Here is a 9338-nt window from a genome sequence, read left to right as displayed (position 1 = left end):
CCACACGAGCCTCTTCCTCATTATTTCATCTCACCCTATCACCATATCCTTCTATTCCTTTCCCCCGCATATCCTTATCGAGCTTCCACTGAAAGGCATCCATGCTATTTGCCTCAACTACGCCTTGTGGTAGTGAGTTCCACATTCTTACCACTCTTTCTGCAAAGAAGTTTCTCCTGAAATGCCAATTGGATTTATTAGCGACTATTTTTATATTGATGAGCTCTAGTTCTGGTCTCCCCCATAAGTGGAAACATTTTCTCTACGTTTACCCTATCAAACCCCTATCATTATCTTAAAGACCTCTATCAGGTCACCCCTCAGCCTTCTCTTTTCGAGATAAAAAAGAGCTTCAGCCTGTTTAGTCTTTCCTGATAAATGCATCCTTTCAGTTCTGGTATCATCCTGGGAAATATATTTTGCACCCTCTCCAATGCCTCTACACCCTTTCTATAATATGGAGACCAGAACTGTGCACAATACTCCAAATGTGGTCTAACTAAGTTTAATATAACTTCTCTGCTCTTCAATTCTATCCCCCTAGAAATGAAACCCAGTGCTTGATTTACCTTTTTATGGCCTTATTAACCTGTGTCGCTACGTTCAGTGATTTGTGTATCTCTATCCCGAGATCCCTTTGCTCCTCTAACCCATTTAGACTCTTCTTATCCAAACAATATAGGAAGAGGAGTCGGCCATTCAGCCCCTCGTGCCTGCTCCGCCATTTGATAAGATCATGGCTGATCTGTGATCTAACTCCATATACCTGCCTTTGGCCCATATCCCTTAATACCTTTGGTTGCCAAAAAGCTATCTATGTCAGATTTAAATTTCGCAATTGAGCTAGTATCAGTTGCTGTTTGCGGAAGAGAGTTCCAACTTCTACCACCCTTTGTGTGGAGAAATGTTTTCTAATCTCGCTCCTGAAAGGTCTGGCTTTATTTTTTAGACTGTGCCCCCGACTCCTGGAATCCCCAACCAGCGGAAATAGTTTCTCTCTATCCACCCTATCCGTTCCGCTTAATATCTGATAAACTTCGATCAGATCACCCTTCTAAACGCGAGAGAATACAACCTAAATTTGTGTAATCTCTCCTTGAAGTCCGGGTATCATTCGAGTAAACCTACGCTGCACTCCCTCCAAGGCCAATATGTCCTTCCGAAGGTGCGGTGCCCAGAACTGCTCGCAGTGCTCCAGGTGCGGTCGAACCAGGGCTTTGTACAGCTGCAGCATAACTTCTGCCCCCTTGTACTCCAGTCCTCTTGATATAAAGGCCAGCATTCCATTAGCCTTCTTGATTATTTTCTGCACCTGTTCATGACACCTCAATGATCGATGCACCTGAACCCCAAAGTCCCTTTGGACATCCACTGTTTTTAACACTTTACCATTTAGAAAGTACCCTGTTCTGTCCTCTTTTGATCCCAAGTGGATGACCTCACATTTGTCTGCATTGAATTCCATTTGCCACAGTTTTGCCCATTCACCGAATCTATCAATATCCATTTGTAATTTTATGTTTTCATCTACACTGCTTACAATGCCACCAATCTTTGTGTCATCGGCAAACTTAGATATGAGACATTCTATGCCTTCATCTGAGTCGTTAATAAATATTGCGAATAATTGAGGCCCTGCGGGACTCCACTCGTCACATCCTGCCAATGTGAGCACCTACCCATTATCCCTACTCTCTGTCGCCTTTCGCTCAGCCAATTTCCTAACCAAGTCCGTACTTTTCCCTCGATTCCATGAGCTTCTAACTTAGCTGACAGTCTCTTATGTGGGACCTTATCAAATGCCTTCTGGAAGTCCATATAAATAACATCCATTGACATTCCCCTGTCCACTACTTTAGTCACCTCTTCAAAAAATTCAATCAGGTTTGTCAGGCACGACCTACCTTTCACAATTCCGTGCTGGCTCTCCCTGATTTACTGAAAATTCTCGAGGTGTTCAGTCACCCTATCCTTAATTATAGACTCCAGCAATTTCCCCACAAGAGATGTTAGGCGAACTGGTCTATAATTCCCTCGTTTCCCTCTCTCCCCTTTCTTAAAAAGCGGAGTGACATGTGCAATTTTCCAATCTAGGGGGACAGTTCCTGAATCTAGAGAACTTTGAAAGATTATAGTTTGTGCATCTGCACTGTGCTCACCGACTTTCTTTAAAACCCTGGGATGGAAACCATCTGGTCCTGGGGATTTGTCAGTTTTTAGTGCTATTATTTTCTTCATTACTGTTGCTTCACTTATGTTAATTTTATCGAGTCTCCATCCCCGATTTAATATTAGTTTTCTTGGGATTTCCGGCATGTACTGTAAATACTGACGCAAAGTAATTCTTCAACATGTGCGCCATTTCCCCATTGTCAATGACAATATCCACACTTTCAGTTTTTAAGGGGCCAACACTGCTCCTGACCACCCTCTTTTTCCTAATATAACTATAAAAGTTCTTTGTATTGGTTTTGATATCCCTTGCAAGTTTCTTTTCATACTCTCTTTTTGTAGCTCTTACTATCTGTTTTGTGACCCTTTGTTGATCTTTGTATCTTTCCCATTCGCCAGGATCTGTGCCATTTTTTGCCTTTTTGTATGCCCTTTCCTTATGTCTTATACTGTTCCTTACCTCTTTAGTTGTCCATGGCTGTTTTTTTGGCAAGTAGAGTTCTTGCCCCTCAGGGGTATAAACTGATTCTGTATCTCGTTAAATGTTTCTTTAAACATTTCCCACTGATCATCAGTCGTTTTACCCATTAACAGATTTGCCCAGTTCACTGTGGACAGTCTCTGTCTCATCCCATTGAAGTCGGTCTGGAATCTTAGCAGATGGAATCTTAGCAGCTGACTCACTTTTTTCCCTTTCTAACCACTACATTGAACTCGATCATGTTATGATCGCTATTGGATAGATGTTCACGTACAGTTCAGCTGTTAACTAAATCTGGTTCATTACTCATTATTGAATCTAGTGTGGCTTGCCTCCTTGTTGCCTCTTGGACATACTGCTGTAGAAAACTATCCCGGACACACTCAAGAAATTCACTACCTTTCTGACAGTTGCTCGTCCGCTTTTCCCAATTTATGTGAAGGGTAATGTCCCCCATTAAGTCCACTATGCCTTTCTTACACGCTTGTCTAATCTCTGCATTTATACAATGTAGCACTTCAGAGCTGCTGCCAGGGGTCCTATACACAACGCCCACTATAGTCTTAGATCCTTTCCTATTTCTCAAGTCAACCCATAATTTCTCTGTTGGTTGCTTACCTCTCGTTATATCCCCCTTTATCATTGAAGTGATTTCGTCTCTAATCACTAAGGCTACTCCTCCCCCTCTTCCATTTTCCCTATCTCTCCTGTAGACCTTATAACCCGGTATATTTAGTTCCCAATCCTGACCATCCTGCAGCCATGTCTCAGTAATAGCTATCATGTAATACCTTCCAATTTGAATTTGAACCTGTCGTTCATTTAATTTATTCCTTATACACCGTGTATTTGGAAATAGAACTCTTCGTTGGGCCACACGCCCGAGTCTGACCTTTAGCTTTGATGCTGGGTTAATCGCCTTACGCCTTCTAGTTTTCACTCTATCTGTAGTGCCTAATGTTCACTTTCTTTCTGCTGCTCGACGCTTTTCCCTTTCACTCGACCGTGAAATTGCCCTCGGCTTTCATCTCACTGAAGCAGAGTGTGGCCGCATTGTATCTGATGGAGTGTGAGTGATGAGGTTGGGGTAGGTATGGGTCTTATCCAATTTTTGAAATCTCACCTAGCGCCAGGGAATAGAAACTTCCACAATCTACAAGGCACAAGTCAGGAGTGTGATGGACTACTCTCCACTTGCCTGGATGAGTGCAGCTCCAACAACACTCAAGAAGCTCGACACCATCCAGGACAAAGCAGCCCGCTTGATTGGCACCCCATCCACCGCCCGAATCATTCACTCCCTTCAACATCGGCGCACCATGGCTGCAGTGTGTACCATCCACAGGATGCACTGCAGCAACTCGCCAAGGCTTCTTCGACAGCACCTCCCAAACCCGCGACCGCTGCCACCTAGAAGGACAAGGGCAGCAGGTACATGGGAACAACACCACCTGCACGTGCCCCTCCAAGTCACACACCATCCCGACTTGGAAATATATCGCCGTTCCTCCATCGTCGCTGGGTCGAAATCCTGGAACTCCCTTCCTAACAGCACTGTGGGAGAACCTTCACCACACGGACTGCAGCGGTTCAAGAAGGCGGCTCACCACCACCTTCTCAAGGGCAATTAGGGATGGTTAATAAATGCCAGCCTCGCCAGCGACGCCCACATCCCATGAATGAATTTAAAAAATGAGGAATTCCTTCAGTTTGAAACAGAAAGTTTGATTGATTAATGGCGATTAGAGCAAGTATTCATCATTTTACAGTTTAATGAGTTTTGCGTAATTAAGACAGTAAACCATTTTGTAAACGTTCATTCCCTGAATGGGAATCGAACCCGTCTCCGGCACTGAGAGCATTTGTAGACGGCAGCTACCTTCTGAGTTTTTCCTGTAACGGTGTTTAAAGTCGAGTTTCTGTCGTGTTGTGATTATCACGTTCGTCTTATTGCTGCAAGGAAACATTTTGAAAACGTTATCCAATAAAAATAAAAACGCAAGTGCCGTTGAGTGGGTTGGCCGTTGGTCAGTTAATCTGTGTTTATATATGAATAAAATACAACAGCTCACAGAAGCGGCAGAATTTATTTTCTCTGTTCAGTTCTGCTCACACTCAAACACGACACAGACTCCGACAGTGTCTGTCCCTCACTCCCGTTTCCTGCCCTGACGGTGCAGAAAGCATCTCTCAAAGCTGCACATTGCGACTGGTTTCAGTTGATTTGTGAGAGATAATTTCAGGATCCTGCAGCGCTGCCTCGGTTGATGAACACAGTTCTCACCCGCATTGCGGCCGTGGCAACAAACACATCAGTTTTTCGATGTTCCCCAGCTCCAGGAGCGAGTGAGGCCACGACAGCAACAATATTCTGGTCCCGCGCTCTCCAATCACACATTGCTGGTGGAAAGCAGCCTCAGACAGCGCATGACTGGGGATCAAGATCCCACTGAAGCTTTCACAACACATCGTCTGTCCCGCAGCTGTTGCTCTGCTGCAAAGTCAGAACTTGCCAGCTGTTTCAAAATTTAGAGCCTGAACAGGGATTTGAACCCTGGGCCCTCAGATCACTACCGGCTTTCAAAGTCTGATGCTGTACCGACTGAGCTACCCTGGCTCACTGCGCGCCAGTGTTCCATTATACATATTCATGGGAAGACTCTGAATTATCCACAGTTAACATCGAGTTCGGATGAGGGTCCCTTTTCTAAAATTCGCAGTAACGTGTTGAGGAGAATTCTTGTTTCTGTTGAACATGATGTAAGAAACATGGACAGTGAACTCTCCCCAGTGTAGTTCACATTCTCGATCTTAAGAGTAATTTAAAGGAGTAAACTCCTTAAACGGAGTCACCAACGAGCTTAATCGAAAGCAAGTCATGGCAGCGGAGCTCGCACCCGTGATATGATCCTCCTGCACGATGTGGGAAGTCATGGACACTGCCAGTGTCCCTGGTGACCATGTGTGCAGGAAGTGTGTCCAGCTGCAGCTACTGGCTAACCGCATTTCGGAGCTGGAGCTGCGGGCGGATTCACTGTGGAGCATCCACGATGCTGAGACTATCGTGGAGAGCACGTTCGGTGAGGTGGTCACTCCGCAGGTAAAGATTACGCAGGCAGAAAGGAAATGCGTGACCGCCAGGCAGAGTAAAAAGAGCAGGCAGGTAGAGCAGGAGTCCCCTGGGGCCATCTCCCTCTCAACAGATATTACTCTTTGAATATTGTTGGGGGAGATGGTTTATCGGGGGAATGCAGCAAGAACCAAGACCGTGGCACCACGAGTGACTCATCTGCACAGGAGGGCAGGAAAAAGAATGGGAGGGCAATAGTGATAGGGGATTCCATCGGAAGGGGAACAGATAGGCGTTTCTGCAGCTGCAGACATGACTCCAGGATGGTATGTTGCCTCCCTGGTGCTAGGGTCAAGGATGTCACGGAACGGCTGCTGGACATTCTGAAGGGGGAGGGTGAACAGCCGGAGGTCGTGGTCCATATTGGTATCAATGATTTTGGTTATAAAAAAGGATGAGGTCCTGCAAGCAGAATATATGGAGTTAGGAAATAAATTAAAAAGCAGGGCCTCTAAGGGAGTAATCTCAGGATTACTCCCAGTGCCATGTGCAGAAATAGGAGAATAGACCACATGAATGCGTGGCTTGAGAGATGGTGTAGGAGGGAGGGGTTTAAATTCCTGAGGCATTGGGACCGATTCTGGGAAAGGCGGGACCTGTACAAGCTGGACGGGTTGCACCCAAGCAGAACTGGGACCAATATCCTCGCGGGGGCATTTGCTAGTTGTGTTGGGGAGGGGGATGGGAACCAAAGGGCAGGTACAGATGGGACGAATTCAGACCAGGAAATGGGAAGTAGAAAAGCAGTTAGTGACGTAGTTTGCGACTCTGAAAGGCAAAAGAAGCAAAGGTTAAATAGTGTTCAGCACAGAAATTTGACGGGGTTAAAGGTATATACTTCAATGCAAGGAGTATTACAAACAAAGCATATGAGCTAAGGGCACAGATAGACATATGGCAGCATGATATCGTTGGTATAACGGAAACCTGGCCTAAAGAGGTGGATAATTGACAGCTTAATAACCCTGGATATAGATTTTTCAGGCAGGATAGTGTAGATGATAAAAAAGGAGAGAGGTAGCATTATTGGTTAAAGAATCATTTCCATTTGTGAGAAGAGATGATTTGCTAAATGGATCATCAATCGAGGCCATATGGGTTGAGCTAAGAAATAAAAAAGGGGCAGTCACACTACTAGCAGTGTACTATAGACCCCCGAATAGTGAAAGGGAGATAGAAGAACAAATATGTAGGCAAATTTCTGAGTGCAAAAATAAGAGGGCAATAATAGCAGGGGACTTCAACTACCCGAACATCAACTGAATTCAAACAGTGTGAGGGGCACCGAGGGCGCAAAATTCTTGATCGGTGTCCAGGAGAACTTTTTTTAGCCAGTACGTGACAAGCCCAACAAGGGTGGATGCAATTCTAGATTTAGTCCTGGGAAATGAAGATGGGCAAGTGGGTGAAGTGACCATATTGGGGAGAGTGACCACAATTCAGTTAGTTTTAGCATTATTATGGAAAAGGACAGAGTTAAATCAGGAGTAAATGTTTTAAATTGGGGGAAGGCAAATTTTACAGAACTAAGAGGTGATTTGGCAGAAGTGGACTGGACACAACTACTTGAGGAGAAATCAGTGGCAAGCCAATGGGAGGCACTAAAAAGTGAAATTCTACGGGTAGAATGCAGACACGTCCCCTCAAAGAAAAAGGGTGACACTGCCAACTTTAGAGCCTCCTGGTTGTCTAGAAGTATACGGGGCAAGATAAAGCAGAAAAATAAAGCTTATGACTGTCACAGAAAACTAAATACTGCAGAAAGCCTAGAGGAGTATAGAAAGTACAGGGATGACGTAAAAAAGGAAATAAGGAAAGCAAAGAGAGGGCATGTAAGAATATTAGCTAGTAAGATGAAAGAGAACCCAAAGATGTTTTATCAGTACATTAAGAACAAGAGGATAGCGAAGGAAAAGGTGGGACCTATCAGGGATGATCAGGGTAACTTGTGTGTAGAAGCAAAGGATGCAGGTAGGGTTTTGAATGAATATTTTGTCTCAGTATTCACAAAGGAAAGGGATGATCCGGACGTAGTAGTTAAAGAGGAGAGGTGTGAAATATTGGATAAGGTAAACATAACGAGAGAGGAAGTACCAGAGGGACTGGAATCCTTGAAAGTTGATAAGTCACCAGGGCCGGATGGATTGTTTCCGAGGCTATTGAAGGAAGCCAGGGAGGAAATAGTGGATGCTCTGAGGATCATTTTCCAATCCTCACTATATAGAGGGGAGGTACCGGAGGACTGGAAGACTGCAAACGTAGTACCATTGTTTAAAAAGGGTACGAGGGAAAGGCTGAACAATTATAGACCGGTCAGTCTTACCTCGGTGGTGGGCAAACTATTAGAATCAATTCTGAGAGATAGGATAAACTGTCACTTGGAAAGACATGGTTTAATCAGGGATAGTCAGCATGGATTTGTTCAGGGAAGGTCATGCCTTACAAATCTGATTAAATTCTTTGAGGAAGTGACAAGGAGGTTTGCTGAGGGTAGTGCGGTGGATGTTGTCTACATGGATTTTAGTAAGGCATTTGACAAGGTCCCACATGGCAGACTGGTCAGAAAGGTAAAACACCATGGAACACAGGGAAATGCGGTGAATTGGATCCAAAATTGGCTCAGGAACAGGAAACAAAGGGTAAAAGTGGATGGATGTCTTTCCGAATGGAATTCCATTTCCAGTGGTGTGCCACAGGGCTCAGTGTTGGGTCCCTTGTTGTTTGTAGTATATATTAATGATTTGGACTTGAATGTAGGGGGCATGATTGGCAAATTTGCAGACGACACAAAAATTGGCCATGTAGTTGATAGTGAAGAGGATAGCTGTGGACTCCAAGAAGATATCAATGGGTTGGTGGAGTGGGCGGAAAAGTGGCAAATGGAGTTCAACCCGGAGAAGTGTGAGGTAATGCACGTGGGAGGGCAAACAGTAAAAGGGAATACGCAGTAAACGAGAATATGTTGAGAGGGACAGAGGAAGTGAGAGACCTTGGAGTGCATGTTCACAGGTCCCTGAAGGTGGCAGTACAGGTAGATAAGGTTGTGAAGAAGGCATACGGAATGCTCTCCGTTATTAGCCGAGGTATAGAATACAAAAGCAGGGATGTTATGATGGAACTGTGTAAAACGCTGGTAAGGCCACAGCTGGAGAATTATGCGCAGTTCTGGTCACCACATTACAAGAAGGACTTAATTGCCCTGGAGAGAGTGCAGAGTAGATTTACAAGAATGTTGCCAGGGCTTGAAAATTGCAGCCATGAGGAGAGATTGGATAGGCTGGGATTGTTTTCCTTGGAGCAGAGGAGGCTGAGGGGTGACTTGATTGAGGTGTCCAAAATTATCAGGGGCCTCGATAGAGCAGACAGGAAGTACCTGTTTCCCCGAGCGGAGAGTTCAAGAACGAGAGGACACAGGTTGAAGCTGATTGGCGGAAGGATTAGAGGGGACATGAGGAAAAACTTTTTTACCCAGAGGGTGGTGGGTGTATGGAATGCCCTGCCCGAACTGGTAGTTGAGGCAGGATTGGACAAGTTGGGCCTGTATACACTGGCGTT

General features: G+C 45.0%; 1 non-coding gene across 1 annotated transcript; it reads right to left on the bottom strand.

Annotated features, from left to right (window-relative positions):
- Positions 1–5185: 5185 nt before the first annotated feature.
- On the bottom strand, positions 5186–5270 carry trnaq-uug (transfer RNA glutamine (anticodon UUG)). The gene is given in 2 exon segments: positions 5186–5221; positions 5234–5270. It is a non-coding gene; the product is annotated as a tRNA-Gln (tRNA).
- Between the last annotated feature and the right edge of the window lie 4068 nt (positions 5271–9338).

Source organism: Heptranchias perlo, chromosome 42, assembly GCF_035084215.1.
Source record: "Heptranchias perlo isolate sHepPer1 chromosome 42, sHepPer1.hap1, whole genome shotgun sequence".
Lineage (NCBI taxonomy): Eukaryota > Metazoa > Chordata > Chondrichthyes > Hexanchiformes > Hexanchidae > Heptranchias > Heptranchias perlo.
The sequence above is the reverse complement of the archived record's forward strand: the minus strand, read 5'-3'. Positions and strand labels throughout refer to the sequence as shown.